The sequence below is a fragment of the Ochotona curzoniae genome, unplaced genomic scaffold, assembly GCF_017591425.1.
Source record: "Ochotona curzoniae isolate NIBS_2020 unplaced genomic scaffold, NIBS_Ocur_1.0 scaffold_4701, whole genome shotgun sequence".
Classification (NCBI taxonomy): Eukaryota; Metazoa; Chordata; class Mammalia; order Lagomorpha; family Ochotonidae; genus Ochotona; species Ochotona curzoniae.
In genome coordinates, this window is record NW_024467122.1 from 18,941,347 (window position 1) to 18,951,210 (window position 9,864).

Here is a 9,864-nt window from a genome sequence, read left to right on the forward strand (position 1 = left end):
AGAATGATGTGGCAAGTCAGGAAAAAGAAAGTAGATGGGCCCACACAGTGACCCTCCTGTGAGAACTCCAGAGGTCATGGGAGCTCTGCCTTTCAAAGGCAATGAAGACCTCTGACGAGGCCCCACCTGCTAAGAACCATTATTAGACCAAGTTTCTACCCTCTTAGTACTATTAGTATTTAAAAAAAAAAAGATTTATGTGTTTGTTTATCTGAAAGACAAAGAGAAAGAGAGGAACAGGGAGGAGAAAAAGAGATGACTTCTTTTCCTTGGGTCCCTCCCTAAATGGCTTCCATAGCCAGGTCTGAGCCCAGGAACCAGGGATTCCATCCTGGTCTCCCACTTGGGTTGCAGGGTTCTCGGGACTTCAGCCATCTTCCACTCTCTTGCTGGTGTAATGGCAGGAACCTGGATGAGAGAGGTGTAGGCAGATCTTGAACTGGCACTTCCGTATGGAACGCCAGTGATGTAAGCAGTAGCTTAACCCACTATGTGATAATACCAGACCCATAATATAATTAACTTAAAACTTTGGATATTCAGTATCCATGTGAAATTGGGATCCAATCATATTTAAACCTCAACAGGGAGTTTTCTCCTAGGATGCAGCACGGTTTTGCTTTGTATTTATGAGTGGACTGCTAGCTGGGAAGTAAACCTACTATGCCATGCTGTAGTTGTCAGCTAGACTTAAATAATACCAAAGATATGAGCAGGAAGTATGGCGTCACTTAGACAATTAGGCCAAACACACAGTTGGTCTTGAAACTTTGGAATTGGAACCAACCAAAAAATTTAAAAGATTTATTTACTTTATTGGAAAGGCAGAGAGAAGGAGAGACAGAGAGAAAGATTTCCCTTCCACTGGTTCACTCTGGAACAGCTGGAGCTGAGCCAATCCGAAGACAGGAGCTGATTCCAGGTTCCTCCCTTCCCCCATGGGTACAGGGTCCCAAGGATTTATACCATTCTCCACCTCTTTCCAGGCCACAAGCAGGGAGCTACATGGGAAGTGGAGCAGCCAGGACATGAACCATCACCAACATGGGATCCCGGCACATACAGGTTAAGATTTAGCCACTAGGCTATCATACCAGGCTGCCAGAATCAATCAAATTTAAGACTTAATCTGTTGGGCACTTCAGACTATGGGATTCAAATGCATTCTTGTGTGTTCACTAAATAAAAATTGTTCTATTCAAACCAACCACAATCACCACAAAGAAGAAATCAAGAAATGGCCAACATGAAATTATTTTCCATGTCAATGCAAATGCCACTTTCCTTGTCAATGAATACTTCCTTTCTTAAGAAAATCCCAAAAGGAAACACAGGCCAGATCTACATACTCATGATTGGGATTGTCCTAAGCAGCATTTGATTATAGGACATTTCTTTAGTTTGAATCTTTTTTTGATGAGGGATGCAAAAAAAAGAAAAGAGTGTTTCTAGCTTCCCCTGCTGTCACTTCTCCCCCAGGAGGGTCTGACTCTGCTTCATTAGTTCACCCCTCCTCGCTTGTTTTCTGAGCAGGGGCTTGGTGTTGGTAGACCAGTTCTCCAGAGGAAACATGAAACACTGTTCAGAAGGTGATGGGATGATGTGATGGTTGATGTTATGTCAGCTTAACTGGGCTAGGAGAAGCCCACATGGCTGGTCAAGAATTATTTTCAGGTGTGACTGTGAGTCTGTTTCTGGAAGAGTTTAGCATTTTGGGCAGCAGAGTGAGTCCTGAAGATGCTCTTCCCAGTGTAGGCAGACATCATGCCGTCCACCGAGGGCCTGGTTCCAACAAAGACTGTAGGAGGCTGAATTGGGTCTCTCCAAGCTGAGGCATGTCTTCCCATGCCCCTTGTGTCTCAGACTTTGGACTGGGGCTGAATACACAGCTGGAACTTCCTGGGTCTGCAACTCGCACCTGCAGGTGGGCTGCTTCTTCACTTTCACAATGATACAAATTGAGCCCCCCAATAAGCCTCCTCTTACTTTGCTGTCTATTTATCTGATCGGTTTTGTTTCTCTGGTGGACCCTGACTAACACAGAAAGGGCGGGCAGTGGGGAGGTAGGGCTAGGATAAGTCAGGAATTTTCTAAAGACTCTGTGTGGGAACTGTGGGGTGTGAGGGTAGAACATGTAATATCTTTTCAGGTACTGCTTATTTTACCATTCTGTTCAGATATAATTGACAAACAATAAATCACATGTATTTAGTGTACTCTTTGATAAGCTTGGAGAGACATAGATGCACACGAGACTACCACTGTCATTAAGATAAAGACCTAACCGATGAGATTTTAAGAAATGTTGCCATGGAGCATGTCCTATCTTCCCTACAGTTAGGAAACACAAGTTAATGGTCAGAATTATTTTGAAATCAATAGCATATTGCACCATGTTCCTTGCACCAATATGTTCCTGAAATTTGGAGCCATTGCTTCAGTAGAGCTACCTTACATTGTAGAATGCAAATGACTATTCCTTTCACAATCTTTCATTGAATATACAACCTGAAGGTATAATTGATGGGTAGCTTGGGAGGCTGAAGGAGCGCCATGTGAAAGTCAGGGTTGCTGGCTGATTTCCTTGAGCCCAGGGCAGAGCTTCCAGCTCCTGGCGGAATGATGGATTATATGCCTCTTGGCAAGCTCCCTGCCTGCAGCTGAACTTTGGCATGTCTTGGCTGCTAGGGAGTTGAAGGCTGTAATATGTAGCACAAACTTGGAGTGGGGCTACTCTGGGTTGTTAATGCAATCCAGACCTGTCACACACTTTGGTCATCAGTGGAGCCAAGGGAAAGGTTCCGCTCCTCTTGCTGGAATGAAGGAGCCTGAGCATGGTCTTTGTCTCAAGGGAAAGCCGTTCCTCCTGTGCCCTGCAGGTTCAGAATCAACCCAGGACGCATGTCTGAGTCTAAGCCATCGATGTTCCCCACTCCAACCTTCTGGGACACAAAATCATAGAAAAATCTAGATAAAATTCCTATAGATTTCTGATTTTAAACAGTTTACTTTTCTGCCACCCTCTTTGATATAAATGAATTAAAATTGTCTTCTCAGGTAAACCACTTAATTTGGCATCTTATACCAGGTTGCTTTCAACTATTAGTAACAAAGACCTTGAATGAACTTTCCTAGACAATCAAAAACTTACTACCCTGAATAATGAACTCACAAGTTGGGCATCTCCAGGGCAGCTTTGTTTAGTGACTCAAAGATCATCTAGGATTTGGGTTCTTTCCGGCTTTCTACCCTGCTTCATTTGGTTAACAGCAGCATCTTCAAAGCTGTAGACACAAGATGGCTGCAGACACTTCAAGCATTTATTTTCTCACCCTCGAAACAGTCATTCCTCATCCTTATATGCCTTGAGATGAGTGTAATGTGTCTGTGATGCCATTCAGCTGAATTTCCTTCATTTTTTGTTGTTTGGAATGGTGTCATGTGTCCATCTCCAGATGAATTACTAGCAAGGTGAATGGCATCACCATGATGGACATAAGCTGTCCAGGATCTAGCACTAGCTGCTAGATGAGAGATGGCATTTAAAGCAACAGTGGGCTTCTGCCAGGTAGGGTAAGTGAGGGCCAGTCATATCTTCTATACAGATGTATAGGGATAATCTGATTGAATGTTAAAGACGTATGCCAAAGATAAGCTTTTTCACTGAGATTCATTCATGCGCTGTCCTTTCTGGCAAAAGTGCTTTTGCAGGATTAAAGAATACTGCTACTCCATTGCAGTAAAAACGTATCTTTTGCATGCAGAATATATGTTCAAATTCTTGACAGCAGGCAACAAGGAAGCAGAAGGAGAGAGTAAATGAAAATGGCAGGTGTACCAGACACCTCCATCATGCCATATCGGGTCTTGCGCAAGTCCCACGAAGGGAAACTTTTTTGTGCCAAGCACCATATGGATGTTTATAGTATCATTTGCAATTGCTTTTGAGGGGTCCAGACCAAATGATTTTGTGGGCCTTAGAGGGTTCCGTCTGGAGGTCCCTCACCCTGCCCTGTGGGAGGCAGCAGTGGCATGGACAGCTCCATTCTGACACAGCCTCACCTTCTCCCTGCCAAGTCCCCTCTGGTTTCCAGACTCAGAGATTCCCTACTGAGGCATGCTCTGTCCTCCAATATGTGCAGCCTAGGAGTGAAGAAGGCATGCATTCCCCCGGGGGCCCACCTTTCAGCCAAGGAAAACAGGAGCTGATGGGTAGGTTCTTCATCCTCTATCCGCACTAAGTATATCCTGGCTTTTCTAAAGGACAGTCATAAGACCAAGCCAGTGCGTGAACCTCATGGCAGAAAATTCTAGAATGCCCATACATTAATGCTCATCCCCTGCCTCCTTTTCCTGTCCCTGGTTCCCAGAGATGACACTCTTGGACAAGCAGAACAGATTGTAACTGCAGGTTCCCCTTTTTATGCTAAATCACAAGTATGGTTGACCCGAAACCTACCCACTCTTGGTCTAAAACAGACACTTAAGAAGGCCACCATTTTCAGGGTCCAGCACGGTAGTCTAGTGGTTAGAGTCCTCACCTTACATCTACCGGGATCCCATATGGGTACTGATTTGTATCCTGGCCGCTTCACTTCTCATCCAGCTTCCACAAGTCTGGGAAGCAGAGTATGTTGCAGCCACTTGGGAAGTAAACCGGCAGATGGAAGATCTTTCTCTCTGTATCTCCTTCTCTCTGTATATCTGCCTTTCCAATAAAAAAAAAATCAATCTTAAAAAAAAAAAAGTAGTCCATATTCAGGAACCAGTATGATGGCTTAATACTCAATCCTCCACTTGCAAGTGCCAGGATCCCATATGGGTGCCAGTTTGTGTCCCAACTGATATGCTTCTCATCCAGCTGGGGCTTATGGCCTGGGAAATCAGCAGAGAATGGCCCAAAGCCTTGGGATTCTACATCTGCATAGGAGACCTGGAAGAAGCTTCTGGATCCTGGTTTTAAATAGGATTAACTCTGGCTGTAACAGCCACCTGGGGAATGAACCAGTGGATGGGAAATCTTTCTGTCTCTCCTTCTCTCCGTAGATTTGTCTTTCCAATAAAAATACGTAAATCTTTGTTTTAATTCAGCTTCATATTTTACAAAGAAAAAGTTGAAACAGTGTTAGGGTCAGTATTGAATAAATATGCTTGATGAATGTCATTTGATGGAGTGAGAAGGCTCCCTTATCTAAAAGAGAAAAGAAAGACGAGTGGCATTGCCAGCACAATGGTAAGATTCTGCTGGCAATGCCCCATTCCACATCAGAGGGCTTGGCATTCAAGTCCTGGCTCTTCTGTTCCTATTAGTAGTGTATACCTGGGAGGCAGCAGGGGATGGCTCCCATGTAGGAAATCTGGGTTGAGTTGTGGGTTCCTGGCTTTGCCCTGCGCAACCCTGGCTGTTACAGGTGGGAGATGTCACCGAGTTTGCTAATGTTTCCCTTTGTCTGACTCTCTAACCTCCAACAAAATGAGAAGTATTTAGAAAGAGACTGGAAAAGGTAAACTTAGACTTTTAGAAGGTGAGGGATGTGACTTGCTAATCTTTTAGATGCCCAAAATGCAAGGGTATTGTAAAAATTCTTTGAAAATGAAATTAAAAGAAAAGTTTATTTTGATGGGGAATTTTTTTTAATCCATGTACATGAGATGTCTTCACAGAGTTCATGGAAAAGTCATTTTGTGAAGAGTCTAGGCATAAGATCTCAAGAATGTTTGCAACAAAATAAGCTCATCTTAGAATTTCACTTTCCAGGAACTTTTTTTTAAGTCCCTACAAAGAAAAGAGAAAACGGACAGGTATTTTGAAGTGGGGAAGGTGATGGATGTCAGCTTACAGGCCAGACGTAAGAGGAACGTGGATTTGCTTGGAAATCTGCCTCACGGTGTTTTGCTTCTTGGTTTTTGTTTGTTTATTTGACAGGCAGTGAGTATGTGTGTGTGTGACAGAGAGTGTGTGTCTAGAGGAGACAGAGAAGCAGAGGGGCCGATTTTTCACCTACTGGTTCACTCCCAAATGCCAACAGCTGGGCCGAGGCCAGGCTGAAGCCAGGAGGCATGAATTCTACCTGGGTCCCCTAAGCGGGTGGCAGGGACCTAAGCACTGGGAGCAACTTCTGCCCATTTTCCAGATGTATTAGCAGGCAACTGGATCAGAAGCAGAGCCGGGACATCACTCTGAGCTCCCACATGGGATGCCAGTGTTGGTAGCACTGCCCTGAAGTCCATGTGCACCTCCACCGTGCAGCGATCTACAAATCCCTACCATGTCCACTGAGAGCAGTTGATGTTGTGGTTCAGCTGGGCTCTGAGAAACAGCTCACCAATGTACATGTAGCAGCCCAGCCAAGTCCTACAACCTGAGGCTGCAAGGGCTGAGTCCCAGGGAAAGCCGAGGACACCCAAGACCTACACAGCCAGACCCAGCCTGTACATGGGGGCAAGTAGATCCCCATGAGGTTGGAGTGGATGTTGGGGGAGACTGGAGGAAAGTTATGGTACAGGATCAAGTTCAAGGTTAATCTGAAGAGGCAGATTTCTCAAAGTCAGTTCAGAAAAGGAGACTTGAAATAGAAGACCATGGGCCTGGTGCAGTGGCCTAGTAGCTGAAGTCCTCGCCTTGACCATGCTGGGATCCCATATGGGCACTACTTCTAGTCCCGGCAACTCCACTTACCATTCAGCTCCCTCCTTGTGGCCTGGGAAAGCAGTTGAGGACAGCCTAATGCCTTGGGGCCCTGCACCCACATGAGAGACCTGGAGGAAGTTCCTGGCTCCTGGCTTGGGCTCGGCACAGCATCGGCTGTTGCACTCACTTGGGGAGTGAATCATTGGACAGATCTTCCTCTCTGTCTCTCCTCCTCTCTGTATATCTGACTTTGCAACAAAAATAAATTAAAAAAAGAAGAAGAAGAAATGGAAGTGAAATGGTCCACTCATTATGTGGATTGGGGGAAACTGCACTTGGAAGGAAGCATAAAAAAAATGTGAGCTCCAAACACAAACTTGGTTAAGGAACAGTGCGACTCCATAAAAGGGTTTCTGCTCTTGAAGTCCCTTTAGCAGAACAAGATTCATTTCTGAGCTCCTGTTTGTCCTTTAGCTCCTGTGGCAAAGGGAGAATCACAGGCTAGCTTATGATTTGAATGTACAAGAGGAACTCAATGTTCGAATCAAGAAATGCTGGGCATGGATCATCTCAGGATTTGCCCTACGCAAGGGTGTACTGGGGGTGTGTTATGTGCTCCCGGCCAACCATTCAGCAGGAGGGAAAGAAGGCAGATGTTGGGGATAGAGGAAGTGGCAGGATTTTCCCCAACTTCCCCACATCCGTCCTGCTCCAGTATGAAGGCTGTGGCTTCCAGAGCTCCACCAGGGCCCCGAAGTCACGCCTGCCCTCTCCTTTTCCTGCCCCACCCTCTGCATGTGCCACCAACAGAGAAGTGAAGGAGTGGGGGACCCTGCCCCCAGCTCCCTGCTGTATGGCCTTGAGCCCCCACAAGGGACGAGGATATCAATGGCAGGGTGAGGGGCCACTTCCTTGAAGGGGAAATGGGCCTGGACAAGGACTCATTCCAGAATTGTCCAGGCTATTCCTGTACTAGGGCAAGGGAGGCCTCGGGCTTAGATCCCTTGTCCATACGCTCTTGAACTACGGATTGTTCTGCTTAATTCTTTCCCTGGGTTCTTACATTTGGATATTTTTGAAGTCTTTTGAGAATTTTTGCTTTAAAAAAAAAAAAAGGATGAAAGCCATAAGATATTCCCAGGAGGAAGATGCTCTTGTTGGCACACTATCAGCTTTTTGTCTCTGGGGGCGGGCCGCCATGAGACAGGGCGCGGTGGGTCCAGACATCTGCAACATGCCCTGGCATTGGGCCCAACATTGTTGAAAAAGTCTCAGAGGCGACACGGAGCACTTGGATATTTGGCCTCCCAACTGTCTTTGTTTAGATGTTCAAATTTGTTTAAATGTTTTCTCAAACAGAAACAATCAAAAAGGATTTCCCCCCCACAAAAAAACACATTCTTTCCCAACTTGGGCTGATAGTTTAAAATTCCACTTATTTATTTATTCATTTATTTATTTGTTTTATTAAGCATCACTGCAAGGATGTGAAATATGTAGGGCCAGTTGAAATTTAAAGTAATCCGGAAGTTTTGAGAACAGCTATAGTTATCTGTTGTTTGATCTGTTTGCTGGGTTCTGTTGTTTTGCATCCCTCATCTCACTTCATCTTTTATATGATCCTTTAAACTAAATATTACACTCCCTGCTTTATAGACAAAGAAGCTTAAGTAGGGTAAACTCCTTGAGCTGTCATCTGCTGGTTCATGTCCCAAATGGCTACAATAGCCAGGGCTGGGCCCAGGTGAAGCCAGGAACCTAAGAACTCCATTGAGATTTCCTGTGTGAACGGCAGGGACCCTGTTATTCGAGCCCTTTGTCACTGCCTCCCATGATGTACATTATCAAGAAGTTAGGTCAGAGCAAAACTGGGACCTGAGCTGAAACCCTTTCGTACGGGATGTGGGTTTCCCCAAGGGATCCCTTGGCTACTCCAAGAGCACACCCTGTATAACAAGCTATGAAATGTCAGAGCTTGGATGCAAACCAAGTTTTGTTTGTCTACAAATCTGGTCTGTGTTAGTGATGGTCTGCTAATGTGTAACACCAGCTCTCCAGTAGCAAAGGGGAGACTTGCCTTATAGTGTCAGCGTGTTTCCTGTGGTGCAGTTATTCCCACGGAGGCGAAATTTTACCCGAGCTACCAACTGAACTGAACAGAGTCAGACACACAATTCATTCTTGCTTTCACCAGCTGTCTCCCACACATCGCTGCTTCCCTTGCTTCTTAAAATGATATCACATGGGCTCTAGAACTTGGGACAAACTTGTGCCATGTACTGCTTGCTGGCACGGTCCACGGGCCCTTTATCCTCGCATGTCCTTGTTCCTAGAAGGCACTCCTTGAAGCACTTCCGCTGAGTAGTTGCCTTTGCCAGGCATTACCCTAAAGCCTCCACATGCATTCTCTGGCTTTGGATTTTCCCTCGGTCATCTCTGGAGATTGCTGTTGTCTTTCTTAACTCTCCTTAACTCTCTGTTTCAGTGCTTTCATGAAGGTCACATAGAGCGGAAGCCGGTGAGATAAGGGTAGTTTGAGGCTAGCCCTGCGCGTAAAACACTGTCCATCATTAACAGGCAGGAAGGGATTTCTGTCTCAGGGACTAAAGTCATGTGGGTCACGGAAGATGGGATGTACATGAAGTTGAGAATTAGCACACTTTGCTTCATAATTTGGGTTGGTCATGTAAGAAAATACTTAAACTAAATTTTATTTAAAAGATTTGTTTTCATTTTATGTAAAAGGGAAACAAAGAAAATCTTTTGTTTACTGAGTACTTCCTAAGTGCCCACAATATCTGAGGCTGGGTCAGACTGAACCAAGAGCCCCCAGTTTGGTCAAATAAGAGTAAAGGGGATCCTGGGCCCGGCAGCGGTGGCGCAAGTGGTTAGGGTCCTCGCCTTGCACGCCCGGGATCCCATATGGGCGCCGGTTCTATCCCAGCAGCCCCGCTTCCCTTCCAGCTCCCTGCCTGTGGCCCGGGAAAGCAGCAGAGGACGGCCCAAAGCTTTGGGACCCTGCACCCATGCGGGAGACCCGGAAGAGGCTCCTGGCTTTGGATCAGCATAGTATCGGCCGTTGCTCTCACTTGGGGAGTGAATCATCGGATGGAAGATCTTCCTCTCTGTCTCTCCTCTCTGTATATATCCGCCTTTCCAATAAAAAAATAAAAATAAATAAATAAATAAATAAATAAAAAGAGTAAAGGGGATCCAAACTTGAGCCATCACCT